We start from the raw sequence: 25,887 nt of genomic DNA, 5'->3' as shown, positions 1-25,887 counted from the left end.
AAGTAATATATTCAATTTTAGGACAGCTTAAAGTATTAAGGGTTGCTTTTTTTCTGTAGGTTGCGCTAAAAATTCCCTCCCTTTACCTTAGGAGCATAGTATTTAGAACTGGAAGGGACCCTGTTAATCACCTTATTGGTAATGGAGTCAGCTTGTTGCTTTACTTCTAATGCAAAGTATTACCAATCTCTCTATATATATGCTTATCCTTCAAGATTGGAAATTCTTAATTCTCTTACTTCATAGTTGTAGAAACTGAGGCATCTGGGATCCCTCAAATTATAGTGTGGAAATAGAGATGCAAGGGGGTTTATTGATTTGCCCCAGGTCACATAACTATTAAGCTTTGGAGCTTGATTTTTTTTCCCTGACTATTGACTCTAATTCTTCCATCTTTAGTCAAAGAGAATAATTTTAATCCAGATTGTCTCTGACATCTCTTAAAATATTTGAAAATAATTATCAGGAGCAGTTAGGTGGCACAGTGGATAGAGCAGCAGCTCTGGAGTCAGGAGTTCAAATCCAGCCTCAGACACTTAATAATTATCTATCTGTGTGACCTTGGGCAGGTCACTTAACTCCATTGCCTTGCAAAAGCAAAAAAAAATTAATTATCTTATGACTCCCTTAACCATTTTTTCTTCTTCTTCCGGAATGCTAAGGTCATCACCCTGAGTGAGAAGTTTGAGATGGATTGCAATGGGACAGAAATAGCAAGATCCCTCTGAGAGCAAGATGATGAAAACAAAAGCTCTGCACAACTGTTTAGGCTGTCCTGGTATTGGCATGCATAGTATTGATTCATAGTCAGAATGATCAAAGAATTCAGAGCTAGAAGATGACTCTGAGATCACCTACTCTACCTTCATCATTTTACTGTCAAAGAAACAGAAACCATGTGTTCTGAGATTTAGTAATGCTGCCCTCCTTGTACTCCTCTCACAACACACTCTATCACTTGCCTCTGGCTCTTAGTACTGGCTGTTCCTTAAACCTGGAATGCTCTGTCCTCTCATCTCTGCCTTGGCTCTTTCAAGTCCAATGCTGTTCTTAGCAAGAAGCCTTCTGCAAAGTTCCACTGTCTCCCTTGTCTATCTACTCTGTATACATCTTTATGTGCGCCTAATATCTGCAGATGGCCTTCTCTATTAGACTGTGCATTCCTTGAGGGCAGCAATTCATTTTCCACCTCTTTCTTTGTACTCTCAGTGTTTAGGATTGGCATATTTTAGGCATGTTATACACACTTGCTGACTTGACCAACTGAAGTGACTTGTCTGAATTAATACAGGTAGTAAACAATAAATCTGGGATTCAAACCCAGATCTGACTTACTTACAACACAATTTTCACCAGATTATATTGTCCTGTTTTCTTCTTGTTCCTTTTTATACATGGCAGTCACCCTTGCATTTCATTATTATTTTCTGAGAAGCAACAGAAATGACATATAGTGGTTAGCTATGGCTTTAGTGGGCAGTGCTCAGGCTAACAAAAAATAACTTTGAGCCCAGCTCCAAGAGGATGTGTGTTTTTTGCTCATCAGAGACCCCCTTCAAATGTCTTGGCTAGAGTTCCACATGGAGGTTTTTTCCAAGTGAAACCAGTTTGAGGCTATGGGAACATAATTAAAAACAGTCCTTGCTTCACAGGTGGCACAATAGATAGACTACTGAACTTGAAGTTAGGAAGACCTGAGTCTGAATACTGCCTCATATACTTTTTTAAGTCTGTGATACTGGCCAAATTTCAGTCTCTGTTTTCTCATTTGTAAAATAAAGATAATAATAGCAAATATTTCACAGAAATGTTATAAGGATAAGATGAGACAACCTATGTAAAGTGTTTTGCAAACATTAAACATTAACATGGTAATACAAATCTTATTTATTATTATTATTACTGTTATCATCATGATAATATGTAAAATAAATTTTTTATCAAATGAATAGCCTGCCATACTTTGTCATTCAATGGCCTGATAGGGAACTTCATAAATTCCTTTAAATGGAAGACAAGCACCTGATCTCTAGGGCAGAAAGAAGTGACCCATGTCTTGAGGATTTCAAAGAGGAAGGATGCAGCTGTCTATATGGTATGGTTTTCTAGCCTGACATGTGGGCAGGCATCCCTGTCCACATGAAGAAAGATAATAGGGAATTTCATTAGTCAATATGAATGATCTTTCTAAGAGTTTGTTTGGCCTCATTTTTGAAACCTCTCTTGAAAGATTGTCTTAACTTCTGACAATCTCTGCCATATCTGACATCTTATCCTGATTTACCTTAACTCCTGCCATATCTGAGCAGCATCTGTGGACTAGCGATTTTCCCAGGAGGCAGCTAAGTGGTGCAGTGGATAGAGCACTGGCCCTGGCATCTGGAGGACCTGAGTTCAAATTTGAATTCAGACACTTAATAATTACCTGTGTGACTTTGGGCAAGTCATTTAACCCCATTGCCTTGCCAAAAAAAATAGAAATTACCTGTATGCATGGGCTTGAAAATAAATTTTTTTGTTGGACTCTCTTTGTCTTGCAACACGCATTCTTGGAGAGGAGATGTAAATACATTAGCAGAAGTAACAAATTACTACTGATGCATTTATAACACCTTTCCAAGAACACATGTCTCATGACAATGAGCTATATTGGTACTAACTTGTTCTCAAGGACAGTGAGTTAGCACAATTGATAGAGCATTGCACTTGGATTCAGGAAGATTCCTGTGTTCAAATCCAGCCTCAGACCACTAACTGTGTGACCCTGGTCAAGTCATTTATCTCTGCCTCTGTTCCTCTCAATAAAATGAGCTGGAGAAGGAAATGAAATGCTACTCCAGTATCTTTGCCAAGAAAATCTCAAATGGGGTTACAAAGTGTCAAAGACGACTGAAAAATGACTGAAACCTGTTTCCACCAATTCGCAGCAGCTTAAAATGTAGACTTTACTAAATTTCAAACCTGGAAAGGAGTGCAGAGACAAACAATGTATTTGCTTCTTCCTTCCTTCCTTCCTTCCTTCCTTCCTTCCTTCCTTCCTTCCTTCCTTCCCTCCCTCCCTCCCTCCCTCCCTCCTTCCTTCCTCTCTCTCTCTCTCTCTCTCTCTCTCTCTCTCTCTCTCTCTCTCTCTCTCTCTCTCTCTCTCTCTCTTTATTTCTTTCTCCATCATTACAAGGGATACCTTATTAAATAGAAAAGTAGGGGAGGGATACAATCAGAAATGGACAAAGGGTATAAATATAACTTTTAAAATTTTAAATCATTTCTTCCCAATATAGATTCTAAAAATAACATAGAGACTGTCATCAATAGAAATTATAATCAAAATATGTATTTATTAAGAATAAGCCATTATTTAATGAACTCATGATTTATTCATATGAAAAGAATTCATTTGTTCTAGAAGATGAAATCCCATGACTGACCTATATAAGTACTTTTGTATGAGCTAAGACAGAGCACTTAATAGAACAAGAAAAATACCTCTGGATGAAAATCTCAGTTAGTGATCAATTAATAAGAAATCTAGAAAGAGCACTTGGAATCTCTCAATGTACAAGCTTCATTTTACAATGCTCCTATTCTTACCTCCATAGGAAAAACTTTCCAAGTCATGGGTGACAGTTTGAATTAAGCCTTAGCTGACTATAAAAGGAGTCAATAAAAGCAAATTTGCTCTCCCCATACCAAATTCACTTTTATGAGAAAAACTTTTTTTTGAGGGGGGAGTGATGAGGAAAGAAAGGCACAATTATATCGGGTTACCTATGCAATATTCTGCTGTGAGCACTCCAAATTCATAAAGTAATACATGAAGCTTTTTCAAAAGAATATATTACACATTACAATTTGGGTATGAAAAAGGATTCATTTAAATGGCAATTTAGAGCCTGTCAGAAGCAGTAAGGAGAGAGAGCCTTAGACTCTCAGTTCAAGGCAATTGCCTAGCATCTTTGCCTTTGCCTTTTGTTGTAGTTGTTATTGTTTTTGCATGCCCCACATGTATCAAAACTTTTCCTCCTTAATAACAGCTAAGTGATGAGGACGTCAATGATCACATTAACACATAATACAGGTATAGAGAATAGATATAAAGAACCCAAGTCAGCAGTCAAGTCACAAAGAGGATCCAAGAAACCTTATTCTCAAGCCATTGAACCGGCACTAAAATGCTTGAAAGTTCCCATTAGGAATTCAAGAAACACAAGTACATTTGATAATAAGAGAAAGAAGCAAGCGATATATCTGTAGAATATTGGTGTGGCTGTAATATCTACCCTTTCTCAACAAGACAAAAAGCTATATAAAACTGGCAATATCTTTAACAGACTCCTTGGTTCTTGCTAGGTGGGGTGCTCTTGGACTTAAGAATTGTGTTTTGTGGATTGTACTGGGTCAGCACCTTACAAATTCTGAGCTCAGAAGAAGTAGGGTTAAAAACCACTACATTATGATTAAGTTCTTTGACTTAATTGCTGGGTGATCTTGGGCAAGAGAGGCATCTACTTGGTTTGAGTCAGAATTTCATCACTTTTAAAATACAATTCTAATTCTAACACTGTGTGGTTCTGTCTCAGTTTCTTAAGGACAGAGACCAACATTTTATCATTGTAGCTCCAGGACCTTCTAGATATTAGTCCCTTAGAGAATGTTGATTGGATTGCATTAGATTGGATTGGAAATATGCCAACCTTAAGTGAATCCAAAGAAGAAAACAGAGATGTATTAAGCACTAATTATTTACTCTGCAAAAACCTTCCCTGAATGGCAGCAGTGCAACTTTGGACTTGAAATTAGAATAATTTAGGTTTAAATACTGACAAAAACAAAAACAAATATGTGTGTGTGTGTGTGTGTGTGTGTGTGTGTGTGTGTGTGTGTTTTGTATTCCTCAGAGGCTCTAGCTTTCTCCACTCAAACATAACTCCCTTTCATTTAAAGAAAGGATTAGTTCTACAGGTACCACGCAAAATTTCTTAGACTATTGTCAGTGCTTGAAATTGATATCACTACCTCAAGTCTCTCCCCATTTCACTCCATTCTCCATCCAGTTGCCAGTTATTTTCCTAAAGCACAAATTTGACCATATCATTGTTCATTTAGCCCCTTTAAACTTCAGTGTATTCTTACGATGTTCACATCTGTTTTCTCTCTCTTTGTTTCTCTTCACAATAATCCATGGAACATTAAACTACCAAGGTGTTTTTGAAAAAGCATCAATCTGACATTGCCACCTTCTCATAGAGCTCCAGTGGCTCCTAGTTCCTTCAGGACCAAATAAATATAAAGTCTCCTGTTTGGCATTTGAAACTCTTCATAACCTTTCCTGCTTTCTGCATTTCTGGCCTTTTTTTGTGTGAGGCAAATGGGGTTAAGTGGCTTGCCCAAGGCCACACGGCTAGGTAATTATTGAGTGTCTGAGGTAGGATTTGAACCCAGGTACTCCTGACTCCAGGGCCGGTGCTTTATCCACTGCACCACCTAGCCGCTCCCCCCCCCCCCCCATTTCTGGCCTTCTTAAATCTTACTCTCTTACACACTTTCTAATATCCAACTACTATCTTAGTTATGTTCTTTCAACAGGACTATCTACTTCCATTTCTGCACCTTTCCACTGGCTGCTTTCCATTCTCAGAATGTTCTGTGCCCTTACTTCTGCCTACTAGTTTCTTTGAATTCTTTCCAGATTCAAGACCACTTTGGGCAACGCTTCCCCAGTCCCCTTCACTGCTAATGCCTTCCCTGGCAGATTAACTTCATCACTTTGTATATATTTTCAACATATCCAGCTATTAAAATGCTATTCCTCCAATAGAATGTGGAGTCCTTGAAGGTAGGGTCTGGGTTTTTTGTTTAGCTTTGATTTTTTGCTTTTCATTGTATGTCCAGTATTAATCAAAGTTCCTCAGCAGCCAGGAGGCAAAGGAATAAAGCACAGGACATGAGTTCAGGAATATCCAATTTCAATTTTTTCCTCACATACACTTACAAACTGTAAACGTGAGCAAATGAAAACCTCATCTGTTTCTTCAACTGTAAAAATAAAGATATTAATCACACCTATCTCAAAGGGCTATTATGAGGATCAAATGATATTTTCAAGGTGCTTTGTTGTTGTTGTTTAGTTATTCAATCATGGAGACTCATTGTGGTCCTGCGCAATAAAGCATTCCAAGTTCTGTCCTCCATCATCTCCTGAAGTCTGTACAAGCTCATGTTTATTATTTTCATGACATTATCTATCTGTCTCATCCTCTGCCATCTCCTTTTCCTTTTGCCTTCAATCTTTCCCCACATCAGTTTCTTTTCTTATAGTTCTCATTAGGTGACCAAAAGAATTTAAGGTTCAGCTTCAGTATTTGATTTATCAGTGAACAGTCTGAATTCATTTATTTAAATATTGAACTGATTTGATCCCCTTGCAGGACACAGTCAAAACTCTTCTCCTGCACTGCAGTTCAAAAGTGCCAATTCTGTAGCCCTCAATTTCCCTTACAATTTAGCTCTTACAGTCACATATTGCTAATAGAAATATCATAGTTGTGACTATTTAGAATTTCATCAGTAAGATGATGTCTCTGCTTTTTAGTATACTGTTTAGATGTAATAACTTTCTTTCCAAGGAGCAGGCATCTTTTAATTTCATGACTATACTCACCATCTGCAGTGACATTTGAGTCAAAGAATATGAAATCTGGCACTACTTCCATTTCTTTATCTTCTATTTGCCAGAAAATGATGGGACCAGTTTTCATGATCTTGGGTTTGAGGGTTTTTTTTTTTAATTTTAAGCTTCAATCTGGCTTTTATAGTCTCTTCTTTCATCTTCACCGAGAGGATTAATTCTTCTTAGTTTTCTGTCATCAGAGTCGTATCATATGCATATGTGAGATTGTAGATATTCTCCCAGTAACCGTAATTCTGGTTTTGATTCATCCAGAATGGCTTTTGGCATACAGGTTAAATAAATAAGATAATAACATATAACCTTGTAGTACTATTATTCCAATTTTTTTCTAATTTAATTCATATTATTCTGAACTTAAGAAATAAAACAAGCTTTTCCATAATATAGTAGAATAAGAAAAAATGATGATTGTACTTGAAATTGAAAATCTAACAATTTGCTTTTACTTTTAAATATATGCAATTTTGTAACATTCCCCCCCCCTTTTTTCCTCCTCACCTGCAACCTGGACACAAATATGTGTGCATATGTACATACACACACATACACATATACATATACACCCATCCACATATCCCCACATATATATGTGTGTATACATATGTGTGTGTACATATATATGTATATACACACACCTAAAGCTTTATTATATATGCTTCAATTTATCACTTCTTTCTCTGGATGTGAATAGTGTCTTCCTTCATATAGCCTTTATAGTTCATTTAGATATTTATAACATTCAAAAATACTTAGTTACTCAAAGCTGCTCTTTGAATAATATTGCTGTTACTATATACAACATTCTTTTGGTTCTACTCATTTTACCCTTATTGTTTCATGCAAGTCTAACCATATTTTTCTAAGGTCTTCAGGTTCATCATTTCTTATCAAACATCAGTATTCCATCATAATCATATACTACAGCTTGTTTAGCCATTTCCCAATCGATGGGCTTCCTCACAATTTCCAGTTCTTTGCTGCTACAAAGAGAGCTGTTATAAACATTTTAAAACATATAAGTTATTTTCTTTTGTTTATTAGCCTACATAAAAGTTTTTTTTAGGAAAAAAGATCTGGTATTCTCATCCCTTTGAGGACTTGTCGTATTTTGCTGTGATCCAAAAGACTTTAATATAGTAAATGAAGCAAAAGTAGATTCATAAGTAGATCCATTCCCCCCACCCCAATTTTTTTTTCTTTCTTACTCCATAATCCAACAAATGCTGGCAATTTGGTCTCTAGTTCCTCTGCCTCTTTAAAAACCAGCCTGTGTTTGTGATAATTCTAAATTCACCTAATACTGAAGACTAGCTTGCAGAATCCTAATAAATTTGCTGGCATGTGAAACACTGAACATACAGTTTGAACATTTGAAAAATTTGGACATTCTTTGGTAATGTTCTTCTTTAGAATAGGGACATAAATGGATTTTTTTCTAAGCCAAAGGTCACTCTAGTTTTTCAAGTTTATTGACATATTTCAAGTTTACTGGCAGCACTTTAATTGCATCATCTTTAAGGATTTTAAATAGCATGAAGTCCATTACCTCTATTAACCCTATTGTTAGAAATGCTTCCTAAAATCCACTTGGACTTCATTCTCCAGGATGCATAGCTTTAAATTAATAACCAAATCATCTGTGATAGGTATCAGTGATATTAACGTCTTTTTGTATAGTTTTTCTGTGTATCTTTACTCTTTTCAATATTTTTTACATCGATTGTCACTACTATTTTTGTCTTTTATCATGTCTGTTTTTACATAAAACAATCCTTTTGACATTTCTTGAAGAGATATCTTGTTTCCCATTTTTATTATTTTCTTTTATTTCTTTAAATTGCTCATTGAAGAAAACTTTATCTCTCCTTGCTATTTTGCTATTTTCTGGAATTCTTCATTCAGTGGGTATAGCTTTCCTTTTCTCTTTTTCTTTTCATTTTCCTTCTTTCATCAATCATTTGTAAGATCTGATTAGACATTCATTTTGTTTCTTGCTCTTCTTTTTCTTTGAAATTTTTTTTGTTTCTACCTCCATATAATAATGAGAACCTCTGTTAATAGTTCTTCATGTACTCCATCTACCAGGTCTAATCCTTTAAATCAGTTCATCACTTCCACTTCATATTCATAAGAGATGCTATTTAGGTCATATTTATATAATCTGATGGTTTCCCCTACTTTCCTTTAGTTTGTCTGAATTTAGCAATAATAAAATCATAGTCTGATATTAACACAGTATATAATACATTTGCCCACAGTCCCAAATGTAGTGATAATATGAATTAAACTTACCCATTTTCATCACTGACACCCAATATGTTGTTAAATTTTTTCATCTCTTGTTTCACTACATCTAGTTTACTTAGTTCAAAAATCTTACACCCTCGGATCCTGTGCAATATTGATCATTGCAGCATTGGACTTTTCTTTCATCCCTCAAAATATTCCCCCCGAGTGTCCTTTCATCTTCGCCCAGCTGCTTCATTAGCACTGGAGGTACTTGCAGTTGTCATCCATCCTTCCCCAGTAATGTGTTGGACATCTGATCTGAAGGCCTCCTCTTAGGGTTATATTTATTTTCATCATTTTAATAATGTCTTTGGAATTTTCTTGGGAAATATATTGGAGAGGTTTACCATTTCCTTTTCTAGTGGATCAGAAGAGTTGTCAGAACTCTTCACTTTGACCTGTCTTAGTTAACCCTGCTTGGCATTGTTCATATTCTCATTAAACTATGCAGGCCTGTTTGCCATGACAAGGCAGTTACCCAGGAGAGGAAGTAGCATATAGCATATCTGTATTTAGTACTTGTATTTTTGTATTGGCAGTTTTGTGACATTTTTTTGAAATGGTTGAAGGTATACCGATGTAGGTGGATTGCTAGTAGACATTTTAGAGTCAGGATTTGTGGCTCCATTTCTCACTATGCAACATGAGTCCAAATGATTTTGTTTATCAATATTTCTCTTTTTATATAACTTAGAAAACATATTCTACTCATGACATTTTGATCTCCTCTGAGCTCAGTATTGCTATTGACATATAGAAACAAGTTTTATTCCATATTCATAGGCATTCACAATGTACATTTCTAGTCACTATTTCCCTTTAAAAAGTATAGTATGGTCTCAATGGGTGAGATATCCAGATTCTATATGGAATTTTCAGTCTCTGAGATACAAATAATCTCTTATATGTTATCTTGAAAGTAGTTCCTCTAGAAAAAAAGAAGCTCATGAAAACGAACCAAAAAAAAAAAGGGCAGGGAAAAGGGGCAGTTCAGGTGATGCAGTGGATAGAAAATCTTTCCTGGAGTCAGGAGGACCTGAGTTTAAATCTATCCTCAGACACTTAAAAGTTACTTAGCTGTGTGACCTTAGGCAAGTCATTTATCCCCTTTGTGTTGCAAAAACAAATAAAAATGAACAAATGAAAAAAATCTTGCTTTTTAAGTATATTTTTATGTCCAATAAGGTCATATTATTTTTCTCTGGCACTTGCTAATATTTGAAATAGCTGATTCAAATTATTGTGCAAACCTTAGAGCACTAAGAAAATATACATTGTTGCTTATATTAGATCCCAAAGCATTAAAACAAAAGTTCTTATGGAAAGATAAGAACACTCTTCTAAGTATCTGAAATACCTATATCCTTTGTCCTCTGCTAGCTTAAAACATTATTTACCTGCTTAGTTTTCATTCGAGTAGCGATTAGGGTAGATATTAGAAATAGTGGATCTAATTTTAAATCCCATTATTCTTCCCCTAATTTTTGTATTACCTTGGGCAAGTCCCTTAAAACTTTGGGGCCTCAATTTCCTTATCTACAAATATATAACTTCTTAGGTCAGGTTCAGCTCTAGATTTATGAATTTTCCTCCTCTTAACAATCCTATCCTTAGCCTTATTATGCCTTTAGTTCCAAAATGTGGTAGTAACAGAATATAAACTTTGGCATCTTTCCCCAATCTAGAGAAACTTCCTATACAAGCCCAAGTGACATGCTATATGTCTTCTGTCCAAAGAAAGATCAGTGTAGTGAATTTGATACAGATAAGCTCATCACCAGAACACTGGTAGTCAAGTAATTAATTTGGGTAACAGACAATTTATTTTTTAGGTTTTTTGCAAGGCAAATGGGGTTAAGTGGTTTGCCAAGGCCACACAGCTAGGTAATTATTAAGTGTCTGAGACCAGATTTGAACCCAGGTACTCCTGACTCCAGGGCCAGTGCTTTATTCACTGCGCCACCTAGCTGCCCCAGTAACAGACATTTTGTAATGGTGGTTATTGTTGTTGTTGTTCGGTCATGTCCAATGAACAAAAGTACACAATGGCAATCAATCCTTTGTGATCCTTCTAATTCCACAAGGAATTAGAGCAGAAAAAGAAACTAAAATGTTATGAATCACACAGTCCTTAAATTATCTAGAACATTAATTAAACTATTGATATTCATCATACTATTTTCCTATCTATAGTCATATAAAAATTCCAAAATCACTACTGATTAGAGAAATGCAAATTAAAACAACTCTGATATATCACCTCATACCTATCAGATTGGCAAATAGTACAGAAAAGGAAAATGATAAATGCTAAAGAAGATGGAGGAAAATTGGAAGACTAATGCATTGTTGATGAAGTTGTGAACTGTTACAAATATTCTGCAGAGCAGTTTGGAATTAAGTCCAAAAGACTGTAAAACTTTGCATACCCTTTGGTCCAGCAATATCACTCACTATGTGGTATATGTCCCAAAGAGATAATAAAAAAGGAAAGGGGCTCACATATACAAAATTATTTATAGCAGCTCTTTTTGTGGTGTCAAGGAATTAGAAATTGAGGGGATGCCCAGCAATTTGGGAATACCTGAACAAGTTATGGCATACGAATGTAATGGAACTTATTGTTCTATAAGAAATGACAGGAACTGATGCTGAGTGAGAACATTGTATATAGTAACAGAAAGATTGTGTGATGATCAACTATAAATAGACTTAGCTCTCCTCAGCAATATAATGGTTCAAGGCAATTCCAGAAGACTTTTAATGGAAAATACTATCCACATACAGAGGAAGAATTGTGGAGTTTGAATGCATATAAAAGCATATTATTTTCAATTTTTTGTTTTTATTTTTTCTTTCTCATGTTTTTTCCCTTTTGTTCTGATTCTTCTTTCACAACATGGACTAATGTGGGAATAAGAGTAATATGACTGTATATGTATAAACTATATCAGGTTGTTTGCTGTCATTGTCGGGGGGCGGGTTATGGAGGGAGAAAGAAAAATTTGGAACTCAAAATTTTACAAAAGTAAATGTTGAAAACTATCTGTACATGTAATTGTAAAAAAAATAAAATGCTATTAAGTGGATGGAGAAAAAGAACTCTTCTCCTGGACTGAGGGAAAGAGAGTAAAAAAGCTTCCATTTGATTCTGGCCAAGGAAATCACTAAGGCTCCTGATTGCTTCTGGGACCATTATCTTTGATCCTAAGTAATAAAAAGATACAAGTAATATAATACAAGTAATATAGAGATAGTAAGTAATACACAGAACTAAATAGAAAACTGGTGATACATATTGTTAGAATAGAAAACTGGGCCAGGACTTGGTTAGATAGTTGGGGTCAAACCTGATTGTGGATTTTGGACTAGTCATATGCTTGGATAAAAAATTTAATAGGAAGTATTGATTAGAACAGTCAGGCTCTGAGCCAAAGGGACAAATAGAAACCAATGAAGACGGCATCTCAGAAGGACCACACCCTGTCCCAACTATTGGAGAGGTAGAAGACTAGGAGAAGTAGCACGGGGCCTACAACCACATTGTGGTTACCAACATCCAGACAATCATGGTTAACAGACTAAGTCTTCCAAATGCTTCTTCACAAGATAACAAAGAGCGACTGAAACACCATTTGAAAACCCTGCTCCAATTACTCTTCAGAACAAGACTGAGAGAGGTTTAGGCACCTTTACCACTACCTGTGTACTTATCCAAAATAAATGAAACTTTACCCACTATATCAACAACAAAGAAATATCCAAGCAATAAAATGGAAGAATGAACTAAGCAAGATTTTTGAAAAGATGATAAATTTTAATTCTTAAGTTAAAAATAAGAAAAAACAAATACCCTCATTAGCAAGCTGAGATCCCAGGAACATCTGCGCAATAGAAAGAAAAGGAATAGCATCTTCAATTTCAGCAACAACTGTGTTTTTTCTGACTTTTATTATTTTGCTATTATGAATTGAAAGAGAAAATGTTGGCACTAACTCTAAAGGGAAGGACCCCAAGCAAAGAAATTATAATAAATGTTGTTTTTATGTTTATTTTTATGCTGGTGCTAACCCTCTTTAGGTTTATTTATTTATTTTGTCAGTTTTGTATTCTATGGATGTACTAAGGAGAAATTTCCTTCTTTCTGCTATGTGACAATGATTGGAAAATGTGCAGCATGAGTGACCTTCCTCAGAAATAAAATGATTTCACCCTTTAAGGGAAGAAGAGGAAAAAAATGAATCATTGAGAGGCCACATTTAGAACCAGGATGACTAAAATGTTAAAGAAGGTGACAGGGAGCCAAAGAGGTAATTACACTGAAAGGACAAAATGTACCAGCTGCTAACAAACGTTGTGTTTTCATGATAGAATCCCAGACATGGAAGGAAGTTCTGCCTTGCAATGGCGTGTTTTAATTTTAAAGGCTGGTTTATCAGGAGGGAATTAGAGTTACTGCACAGACATTTTGTCTCTTTTAGCCCTCCTCTCACCCCTACTCTTTGTCAGCAAGTTCTTGAAATTCAGGAATCTCTAGTAAATTCATCCTCTAGGATCAAGACAGAACTTTTACTCAGGTCCCTAATATCTAACTCAGTCTTTTTTTTTCTTGCTTTGTGCAAATATGCAAAAAATAGCTTAGATTATAATATATTCATTAGTTATTTCTACTTTCTTCTTATAAGTTGAGAAAATAGACATTTTTAGAAGTACCTGTGAAACATCATTAGGAATTTCACTGTACAATCTGGACCTCTTATAAATATCTGAAGATAATATTTAGAAGAAATATCCTCCATCTATGAATTGCTCTCAGTTTATGGCTTCTATCCTTACCTGTTTTAGTTCAGACCATGCTTCTATACAGAATAACATTAATGAATTATTTAACTCCCTTTCACTACATTGTTTGAACTCTTAATATTTTCTTTGGGTTTTGAGTTTATCTTGGTCTAAACTAGGTACCCTGCCATCTGAAACCCAAATTTCTTGTTGATCAGTAGTTTTTCGGTAGTGTTCAACTCTTCATGACCCCATTTGGAGTCTTCTTGGTAAAGATACTGGAGTAGTTTGTCATTTCCTTCTCCACCTCACCTTACAGATGAAAAACCTGAGACAAAAAGAGTTAAGTGACTTGTATGGAGTCCACATAGACTTAGTCTATCTAATGCAATATGTTGCTACCCAGGAAGCCCAAATTCCTATTGCTAAATTTTTCCTCTTCTCTTTACCAAATAATTCTAAAACTAAACTGCCCATTTAAAAGAGAGATGCTTCAGATTTCTGTCCTTAGGTCTGAATGAGCAAACTCTTTTTTTTTTTACTATCTGGCTTCTTAAAAGGAGTCAGGTGCTAATGTCTAACCATCTTTTGAAACAAAACAAACAGGTTAGATAAAATGGAAATTTCTTTATGGAGAATGGTCAGTTATTGATTATGGCTATTGAAATAGGAACAAGGGAAAACACACTTCAATTCCAATAGGAGAGTTTAGAGACAAGAGGGAAAGGGATAGGGATTGGTTCTGTGACCTCATTGGTCAATAGTCATCAAGGAGTTATTAAGCTATATAATTGCTAATTATTATTATTATGAATCTTCATCTGTCCCCAATAAATTTTTATGGGCACTTGCTCTCTCTCTTTAATAAAAGGAAGATGAAAGCATCAGTCTTATAAAAGGTAATGTTCTGGGAACTTCTATCTACTACAGTGGTACCTCGATACTCTTCACCAATTAGTTCTGGAACTCTTGACAAATGATGAAATCAATGAGTAAGGAATAATTTTTTTCTAAAAGAAATAATGTAATTAGAAGGGAGCTTTCACTTTTACTGGGTTAATATTAAGTAACGAAGTTGTTCTAAAACTAAATAGACATGTATAAAAGCAATTAATAGCATAAAAATAAAATAAAATTTAACTTCACTTTATCTGTACTGAAAGGAGTTCCTGGCATAATGGGTTGTTGTTTGTCCTTCACTTTCAAGTAATAGGTTTAACAAGTAATGAAACCCATGAGTACCACTAGGTACATCTAGGTACCACTGTATTTGGTTTATATCCTGCATGGCAAATTTTGAGTCAATCTTCCTCAAGTGTCTGGAACATGAAATCATAAAGATACTATATGGTCCATAACCATCTGGTCATTATCCAGACTATCATCTTGAAAAGATCAGTCAAGCATTACACATGAGCAAGGCAAAAAAGTGACCAGTACTTAATGGGAGACTGGAGCTGATATGTAAATTAAGAGCCTAAAAATCCATTTATGAAGAATAATCAATACAACAGTAAAGTATGAGAAGCAAGAATGCACAAACATCCAGCAACATTTCAGTTGGCATGATATTTTTCTTATTATTTGAATTTCATGGTATTATATATCACCCCTAAAAGAATCATCAGAAATGGTATGTCTGGATTTGCTTTGTAATAACATGCAACACAGTTATTAAAAACCCATTTTATTCTGCTCCTCTGGGCAAAAATATATTATCCTGATTGCTAGCCTGATTGATGAATATTAGGCAGTGTTCACAGCTGCTTGCTTGATGCTTATTAGTCTAACACTTTGTTTCCAATTTCACTTAAGCAATGCCCACTGGGAGCACAGACTCTTAGAGCCTTGGGGCATAGAATTTAGATGTATCTAAGGTACCTTCCATTTTCCACTTTTCTGACACTCACTTAGCAGTAATCGATGAGCTACTGATAGTATTATTGATTACAGCAGTCATCCAGAGCCTCTGCAGACCTTTGAATGTAAGACTGTTTCAATAAGAATGGGGGGTTTTTGACTGTGGTGATGGTGGTGATGGTAGATGTTTACAAATTTCGTTGAGATTGAATAAATAAGATTCTGTAATGCTAAGTGAGGGGGATAGAGGCTCAAAGTAAAAAGAAGCAATTTCTGGGATGATATTTTAGGAAGCAGGATTAGTTTGAGATTTAGACTGAGAATTACTTGCAGGGCAGGAAACCTCCAGCCCATTGATCATATTGGTTTGGTATTGCCAAGACAAATGAAGGTAGGTCTCAAAATTCAGTAAATCTTAGAGATTTTTGGTGATGAATTAATTAGGCTTCTGACCAAATATAATCTGCAAATGATGTTATAAATATCATATGATTCAGAATTTTTAAAAAAAGGGTTCTCAACCCCTGATTTTACAGTCAGGGTTTTTTTAAATTTAATAATAGGTAGTATTTATGTAGCACTTCCAGGTTTGCAAAGAATTTTACAAAAATTATCTCATGTGATCTTACAACAGAGGGAAGTGTTATTTTTTTGATTTTACAGATGAGGAAACTGAGGTTAAGTGATTTGCTCAGGGGCACACAGCTAGTAAGTGTTTGAAAGTCAATGGCCCATTTTTAGCTGTATATCCTTCAATAGGGGTCTGAGCAAGCATAAGAAAATTATATTGTCTGATGACTTTCTTAGAGGAAATACTGAAGCAGCTGCTTTGTTAACCTAATAACACCCACAGAAAAGATTGTTTGGCAACAGTTTATGTCTGTTGGCTTATTTTGGTACAATGGTACAAATGATATGTACTTCAGGTGGGTACCTTGAAGATCATGATAAAGATTATGAAGTCTTGGGAAAGAAACTAAAGATCATAGAGGCATGAATAATGGTTGTTGTTTTTTTTTTCTATTTTCCATTAAAAGAAAGGAATGTGGAGAAGATTGGTTCTTGTCCTTCATTATCAAAGAAGACCAAAATGACATTTCTTTTTGAGACAAATTGATGTGTTTGTCTGAGGCTGATCAGAACAAAATGAGCTTGGAATGCTCTCCCATAGGATGGGCACAAATAGTCCATGTGAAAACCTGGGGTACTTACTCTAAACTAATGTATGTCATGTTTCCTTTGAGTTGCTTCAATTCTGCCCTTCCTACATAGGGCAGCACCCTCACTAATAAGGGCATTCACATTGGACAGTCCTATGCCAGTATCTCCCATGCTGTACAATCAATTCCAAAGTTCTTTTTTTAGGTTTTTGCAAGGCAAATGGAGTTAAGTGGCTTGCCCAAGGCCACACAGCTAGGTAATTATTAAGTGTCTGAGACCGGATTTGAACCCAGGTACTCCTGACTCCAGGGCTGGTGCTTTATCCACTGCACCACCTAGCCGCTCCATACCAAAGTTCTTAAAAGAAACCTTCAGGGTGTCCTGATATTACTTCTTCTGACCACTTTCTCCATAGAGTAGTCTTTTTGGCAAGCATACTTCTGACATTCTAACATCATGAGCAATCCATTGTAATTGCACTTTCTATGTTAATGTTGGAATACTAGGCAATTTAGCATGAGAAAGAATCTCAGTGTCTGGTATCTTCTCCTGCCAGGTTATCTTTAGAATATTCCTAAGGCAATTTAAATAGAAGTGATTCAATTTTCTAACATGGTGCTGGTAGACTGTCCAGGTTTCACAAGCATATAGGAATGAAGTCAGCACAATGGCTCCGTAGACCTTCAGTTTGGTGAGTAATAGTTAATTTGGGACATGAACAGTTGGGTAAGAAAATGAGATTTAAAATTCTGGACTGTGGCTTAAAATAAGGGAATGACATTCAATGGACATGTACAGTGAACCTAACAAAGGGACAGTAACAATATATGTCTGGTATTTCGCATTTAAACTGAAAGGGAAAGGGAAAGGAAAAAATAATCTATTTATATCAAGTGAAATATAGCAGAGTAGTCACAATGGGGGAGGAGGTGGGAAATGACACTTGAAACGCTGAGAAACCCATGGGAAACACAGTCCAGTAAGAAACCAACTGTAAAAACCACAACCATAAATGACTATATACAAATGCTCTAAGTCACAAGCACAAGAAATATGTATGAGCAGCCTTAATTCACAGATATTGTTGAATTCATAGGCATCTCTGAGACTTGGTGGAATGAGATTGATTACCAGAATAAGGTTCTGGATAGGAATATACATACATACATACATACATACATATACATATATATTTGAATAATTATTTATTTCCTGATTACATGCAAAGATAATTTTCAACATTCATCCTTTTGCAAGCCTTTGAGTGCCACATTTTTCTACTATCCTCCTTTCCTTCCCCCCTCCCCATATCAGTAAATGATTTGATATAAGTTGTACAATCATTTTTAACATTTTCATATTGATCATGCTGTGAAAGAAGAATTAGAGCTAAAGGGGAAAACATGAGAAAGAAAGAAATATAAAGGAAATTTTAAAAAGTGAACATAGTATACTTTGCTTTGCATTCAGAATACATAGTTTCTTTTCTGAAAGTGGATGGCATTTTCCTTAATAGGTCTCAGGCTTATCCTTGATTGCTGAACTGCTGAGAGAAGTTGCTTCCTTCTCTTGATGATTTTTTTTGATCCCTCATTCTCGAGGAAGAGCATGACATCAGGGAGGTGATGCCATGATAAGGACATTAATTAGATTTGAGTGAGGGGTGCTGTGCTGAGTCACCAACCCCACTTTCTCCTCCAGAGTCATCTGAATCCAGAGGCCAGATTTGAATCAGGACAACTGGAAGTGGCACTGGATGTGAGGCATTGAGGGTTAAGTGATTTGTCTAAGGTCTAAGGTAAGTGTCAACTGTCTGAGACTGGATTAGAACTCCTGTCCTCCTGACTCCAAGTTCAGTGCTCTATCCATTGGGTCACCTAGCTGCCCTGGGACTATGACTTTTTTGTTTTAGGTTTTTTGGGGGGCAAGGCAATGTGGTTAAGTGGCTTGCCCAAGGCCACACAGCTAGGTAATTATTAAGTGTCTGAGACTGGATTTGAACCCAGGTACTCCTGACTCCAAGGCCGGTGCTTTATCCACTATGCCACCTAGCCACCCTGGGACTATGACTTTAAAAAAAAATATTGCTGTTAATGTGTACAATGATCTCTTGGTTCTGCTCACTTCACTCAGTATCAGTTCATACAAATCTCTCCAGGCTTTTCTGAAATCCAGCTCCTCATAAATTCTTACACAATAGTACTCCATAGCATTCATGTCCCATAACTTGTTTAGTCATTCCCCAATTGATAGGCATTAAAGGAGTATCTCACAAAGTTTGACAAATACATCTATTAATTAGCCTCAGTTTTACAATGATTTTCTCCTTACTTTGATCTTAATTAGATCTACTTTTACTTTTGCTTTTTCTGAGATCAGGATTTCTATCCCAGCTAAAGCATAATACATTCTGCTCTAGCTTTTTACTTTTATTCTGTGCATTTCTCTACTTCAAATATGTTTCTTTTAAACAACGTATTGTAGGATTCTAGTTTGCTGCCTGCTTCTGTTTTACGGGAGAGATCATTCCATTCACATTCACAGTTAAGATTACTTCCTTCCATTCTATCTTTCCCCTCTTTGTATTTTCTCTCTCCTTTCCCCTTATCCCTCCTCAACAGTGTTTTGCTTCTAATTTCTGCATCTCTCATTCTGACCTCGCTTCTACTTGTCCTCTTCCTTTTTATTCTCCCTTTCCCCTTTTATTTTACTTTTTTTTACTTTTACATTTCCCATCCTTTTATCAGCCTCCCTTCTTTCTTTCCCTTCCCCCCCTGTACTTCTACTGTAGAGTAGGATAAATTTCTAAAGCCATTTGGGAACATATATTATTTCCTCTGTGAGTTAAATCTGTTGAGAGTAAGATTTACTCAATGCTCTCACCTTCCCTTCTTTCTCTTTACCTTAATGGGTCCTATCATGTGGTGTTATTTATCCTTTAATACCTTCTTCTTCTGGTATAATTCTCTTTCTCATGTCTTAATTTTTATGCCTGTCTTATATTCACACATTCTGTCAAAGTAGTCTCCATTTTTCTGACCAGATAGAAGTACAATTCTCTGTGATTGTTATTAGGTTAACAAAGCAGCTGCCTCAATATTTCTCACAAGAAAGTCATCAGACAATATTATTTTCTTATGGTTTTTATACATCTCTTGAGTCTTGTTTCAAAGAACAAACTTTCTGTTCAGTTCTAGGTTTTTTTAAATTAGTTTAAGTTTGAAAGTCCTGTATTTCATTGAAAATTCATCTTTTCCCCTTAAAGAATATGCTGAATTTTGCACATAGTTGATTCTTGCTTGTAATCCAATCTCCTTTGCCTTCTGGCATATCATATTCTAGGCCCTCTGATCCTTTAATGTTGAAGCTGATAAGAAATATGTTTCTGGTTAGAAATACACTATTTTTTAAAGAGGCAAAAAAAGGTTTAGAAGTTACTGTTGCATATTAAAAAGATAAACTTCTGTGAAGAAATCCATGCACAGAAGGGAAACATGGTAAAGAGAATTTGATTAAGAAATCAATGAAAATAAGTGATTTTGTCCTTGGTTTGTAATATTGTCATCGGGATAGAAAGAGTAAATAGATGAAGAGCTCAGGAAACATGTTGATCACAAGCTTGTCATAGAGGTATGATAGGGTAGCACTAGAAGACTTCAATTAATCAGACAGCTTTAGAAATTCTCCTGCCAAAAGCAGAACATAACTAATTAATATATTTCCTTAATAATTAATTTATCCTTTAATAAGTAGAAGAACCAATAAAGGGAAATTATATTTTGAATCTAATTCTCACCAACAAGGAAGTACTGGTTGTTGAGATGAAAATGATGGGAATTTTTGAGGGAAAGAAAGCATTTCCTCGCAGCTATGTGGCACAGTGGATAGTCAGAAGACTCACGTTTATGAGTTCAAATTTGACTTCAGATACTTGTTAACTATATAACCCTGCCTAAATCACTTAACCCAGCTTGCCTGTTTCTTGATCAATCAAATGAGGTAGAGAAGGAAATGACCAGCCACTCTAGCATCTTTGCCAAGAAAATCCCAAATGAGATCAGATTATGTCATATATGAATTAAATAATTAAACAAAACATTTTCTATTAAAATCTATAATAGATGAGAGAAGGAAAGTTGAATGAGCACTCTCATTTAAACCTGTAGACTATCCAGAGCCTGACCAGGGTAAACAAGCATGCCTTGGGGGAACATGCTCCTGGAGGAGCATACCAGTCCCTTGAACTGAATGACAAAATCTGAGGGAAAAGGAAAGAAACAATTTAAATGTTCCTAGGTTTTTGAAAAACAGATTTTTGAGAGCGTTCAGAGATATAACAAGTAGAATTAAATGGATTAGAATTCTATCAGCCCAAGAAAGATGTGAAGATTTCAAGGAAGAAATTCTGAAAAAACAAAGAAAAACAATTCTAAGGAGGACAAATGACGAAACCTATATTGATGACTACACAACAAACAGAATTTTAAATATGTACATATATAGAAATGGTGACAGGTCCAGAACATGAATACAAAAGTTTCCATAGTGTTTAATAATTTGTCGAGAGAAAAGCTGAGAATAACAACAACAGACTTTTATAGTGTGATAAAATAGAGAATTAAAAGGATATAGGGAAAGATGGATTGGGCAATAATAACTAAATTCCAAGAAAACACAGATGCTCAATTTTTCTTTTTCTTTTGTTATCTTGATCAAGGAGAATGACCTTTGTCTTAACAAAACAGAAGGAAAATGGCAAATAGTATTTTAATACCCAAGATATGTAAGGAAATAGTTAGACTATGTTTAGTTACCCATAGAAGTTTAAATCACTTGTGGCCCAGATTGAGAGCTAAAGGAAAAACAATGGCAGATATTTTTACCAATGGCATAAGAAAGATTAGAGAGAGGATGGGAGTGGGAGTATAGAATTATAGAAAAGCAAATGATCTGATTTAAAAAAAAAATCTGGATAACAATCCTGCAAAATTAGGCCAGTGAGTTTGACTTTGATTCCTGAAAAAACTCCTAAAGCCTATTATTAAAGAGATTATTAATGAACATGAAGAAAATAATAGGCAATACCAGACAAAAATTATTTCCTTAATTTTTAACATCTCACTAAATTAGTAGATCAAGAAATACTGATAAATTTTATATAGATTTTAACAAAATGCTTACCAACGTATCTTATGCTAATCTTAGGGAAAAAATATGAAAGGATGACAGCTTGACAATTGTCTATAATTAGCTGGATTCAGAATGGGATGAATAGTTAGGTCCTAAAAGAAGTCATTCGAAGTTCACTGGAGATGTGAAAGGTCTCCAATAGAGTGAACTAGGCAGATGTGTTGGACTCTGTTTGGTTGAATATTTTTGAATAATGATTTAGGGATTGCATGCTTATCCAATTTGCAGATGACACAAAGCTGAAATAGAAATAGCTAATAATAAGTTGAATGACAGAGTTAGGATCAGAAAAGATCTTGACAGGGAAGAATTCTGGGCCAAGTTTAATAAGATAAAATTAAATAGGGAAAAGTGTTAAGTCTTACATTTAGGCTAAAAAAATCAGTTTTACAAGTACTAGACATAGGAAATTAGCTTATACTCAGTTTGTTTAATAAAGATTTTAGATTGTGAGGTAGTGGAAGTACTTTAGTATTTGAACTCCTAGTCCAACAGTAGATTAGGAGGGTCCAGGCTCACCCAAGGAAGTTCATTCTAGCAAACTCTAGGGAGATAGATGATAATTCTGGATTAGTTTTGTGGTTCAAACATATCTGACTTTTCATGATCCCATTTTGGGTTTTCTTGGCAAAGATATTGGAGTGTGTTTCCAGTTCCTTTTCCAGTTCATTTTGCACATAAGGAAACTGAACCAAACAGAATTAAATGATTTTCCCAGAATCTGAGGTTGGATTTGAACCCAGATCTTCTTGTTTTGTTTTATTTTGCTTTTGTAAAGCAGTGGGGTTAAGTGACTTTCCCAAGGTCACACAGCTAGGAAATTATTAAGTGTCTGAGGCTGGATTTAAACTCAGGTCCTCCTGACTCCAAGGCTGGTGCTCTATCCACTGCACCACCTAGCTGCCCCTGAAACCAGATCTTCTTGGCCCCAGGTCCAGGGCAGATTGGTGACACAGTAGATAGAGCACCAGTCCTAGAGTCAGGAGGACCTGGGTTCAAATACAGTCCAAACATTTGAAACTTACTACCTGTGTGACCCTCAACAAGTCACTTAACCCTGACTGCCTCACATCCAGAGCCATCTCCAGTCATATTGATTCATTTATGACCACTGGACCCCAATGTCTCTGGAAGAAAAATGAGGCTGGTGACATAGTACAGAATCTCCTCCTTCATATCCAATTCACTTGTTTGTCATAGCATCATATCCCTGATGTCATGGTCTTCTTCAAGAGTGTAGGACAAGCATCATCATCAACATCATCATCATTATCATCATCATAGAGATAGATTAGAAATTAGGGATGTATTTAAGAACCATCTTCATCTACATATCTAATTTCTCTCACCATATGTTTTCTGAAGGCTCTCTGGAACCATGGGTATTTCTCCTTTAAAAGCTCTGTCCCTAGCATTTTCTTTCTTTTCCTTCTGTCAACATAAGCGTATCATACCCTTACCTGCAGGTGCTCTGTCCAAAGGAGTGCATATTTTTATAGCTTAAATTTGTCAAGATATCTGGGATTTTTAGGTCTCAAATTACTCTGGCTCTAATGAATTGGTCAGCAATAGGTCTCAGGCAAACTACACTTAATCATTGGTTGGGCCTTGAATAGCTTAGAGTTAATTTAAATAGTAGTTCTGTTTTGACCAGCAACCCTGAGGATCTTCCCCTCCCAGATTGAGGGTTTTTTCCTGATTACTTAAAAAGAGGCCATTCTTTGCTTCTTTTCTTTCTTCCTGCCTTAAGCACTGAAAGGAATTAATTTAGTCAAACTGAGATCTGTTAAAGACCTTAGCTTAATAGACAAAAGTCTCTCATTGCAAGCAGGGCCATCTCCAGATGTCCAGATCCATATCTGACCACTAGACGCATGACTCTGGAAGAGAATGAGGCTGATAACTTTGCACAACCTTCCCTTATTTAAATTCAATTCACATGCATGTCATGACATCACCTCCCAGTAATACCACTATTTGGGTCTGTATCCTGGAAAGTTCATGAAAAAGAGTAAAAATCCCACATGTACAAAAATATTCATAGCAGCTGTTTGTAGTAGCAAAGAATTGGAACTTGAGAGGATGCCCATCAAGCGAGGAATGATTAAGCAAACTGTGATATATGTATGTGATGAAACACTATTGCTCTATAAGAAATCATGAGAATAAAAGCCTGGGAAGAAAGACTAGCATGAATTGTTGATGAGTGAAATGAGCAGAGCCAGAAGAATATTATATATGCTAATAATATCAAGAGGTCCTGACCAGTCATGATGGACTTGTTCATTTCTGCAGTACAATAATAAAAGACAATTGTAAAAGACTTGTGATGGAAAATACCATCCATTTCTAGAGAAGGAACTGTGGAGTTTGAATGAAGACTAAATCTTATTATCTTCAATTTTTAAAAGTTGTCTTATGTATTATCTTTTTTCTCTCTCTAATGTTTTCTTCCATTTGGATCTGATTCTTCTCTCACAACATGTTCAATATCAATCTATGCTTAGTATATTTATAAATATAGAATTTATTTCAGACTGATTTCTGGCAGGGGGAGGGAAGAGAGGGAGGGAGGGAGAAAAATTGTAACTCAAGAATGAAGGACAAACAACTGGAATCTAGTCCTTCTAAGATAAGAGGGGAAAGGGGGAAATACTTAAAAGATCATCTATTCTGCCCCTCCCTGGGAATTTTTTCTCCAATCTAAGCATAAGATTATAGGATTATCATTTTTAGAATTAAAAGAGAGCTTAAGTAGCTTCTAGAACAATTCCACATTTTACAAAAAAAAAAAAGAAATAGAGGATATTGGGCAGGTAGGTGATATATATTGGATAAAAGTGTTGACCTAGAATCAGAAAGACTTTATCTTCCTGAGTACAAATCTGGCCTCAGACACAAACTAGCTGAGTGACCCTGGGTAAGTCACTTCAACTGAGTAAAGAAATGGCAGACCATCTCAGGATCTTTGCTCAAGAAAGCCCTAAATGAGGTCACAAAGAGTCAGATACAACTGAAGAACAACAACAGAGGATTGGGAAGGAAGAGACAAAACTCTCACTCTTTGCAGATGACATGATGGTCTACCTAGAGAATCCCAAGAAATCATCCAAAAAACTACTGGAAACAATTAGCAATTTTAGTAAAGTTGCAGGTTATAAAATAAACCCTCGTAAATCCTCAACTTTTCTATATATGTCTAGCAATAAACAGCAGGAAGAACTAGAAAGAGAAATCCCATTCAAAGTAACCTCAGACAATATAAAATATTTGGGATTCTATTTGCCAAGACAGACTCAGAATCTTTTTGAAAACAATTATAAAACACTTCGCACACAAATTAACTCAGATTTAAATAACTAGGCAAATATCAACTGCTCATGGATAGGTAGAGCTAATATAATAAAAACGACAATTCTACCAAAACTAAACTATCTATGTGCCCTACCAATCAAAATTCCAAAAAATTACTTTAACAAGTTAGAAAAAAATTGTAAGTAAATTCATATGGAGAAATAAAAAGTCAAGAATTGCCAGGAGCTTAATGAAAAAAGTGTAAAAGAAGGTGGCTTAGCCCTACCTGATCTAAAATTATATTATAAAGCATCAGTCATCAAAACTGTTTGGTACTGGCTAAGAAATAGAGTGGTTGACCAGTGGAATAGACTACGTGTAAAAGTAGGAGATGATTATAGTAATCTGCTGTTTGATAAACCCAAAGAGTCTGGCCATTGGGATAAAAACTCCCTCTTTGATAAAAATTGCTGGTATAATTGGAAGTTAGTATGGAAGAAACTTAGATTAGACCAACACCTCACACCCTTTACCAAGATAAGATCCAAATGGTTACAGGACATAGACATAAAAAAATAATTCTATAAGCAAATTAGAAGATCAAGGACTAGTCTACCTGTCAG

The sequence above is a fragment of the Macrotis lagotis genome, chromosome 1, assembly GCF_037893015.1.
Source record: "Macrotis lagotis isolate mMagLag1 chromosome 1, bilby.v1.9.chrom.fasta, whole genome shotgun sequence".
Taxonomy (NCBI): Eukaryota; Metazoa; Chordata; class Mammalia; order Peramelemorphia; family Peramelidae; genus Macrotis; species Macrotis lagotis.
The sequence above is the reverse complement of the archived record's forward strand: the minus strand, read 5'-3'. Positions refer to the sequence as shown.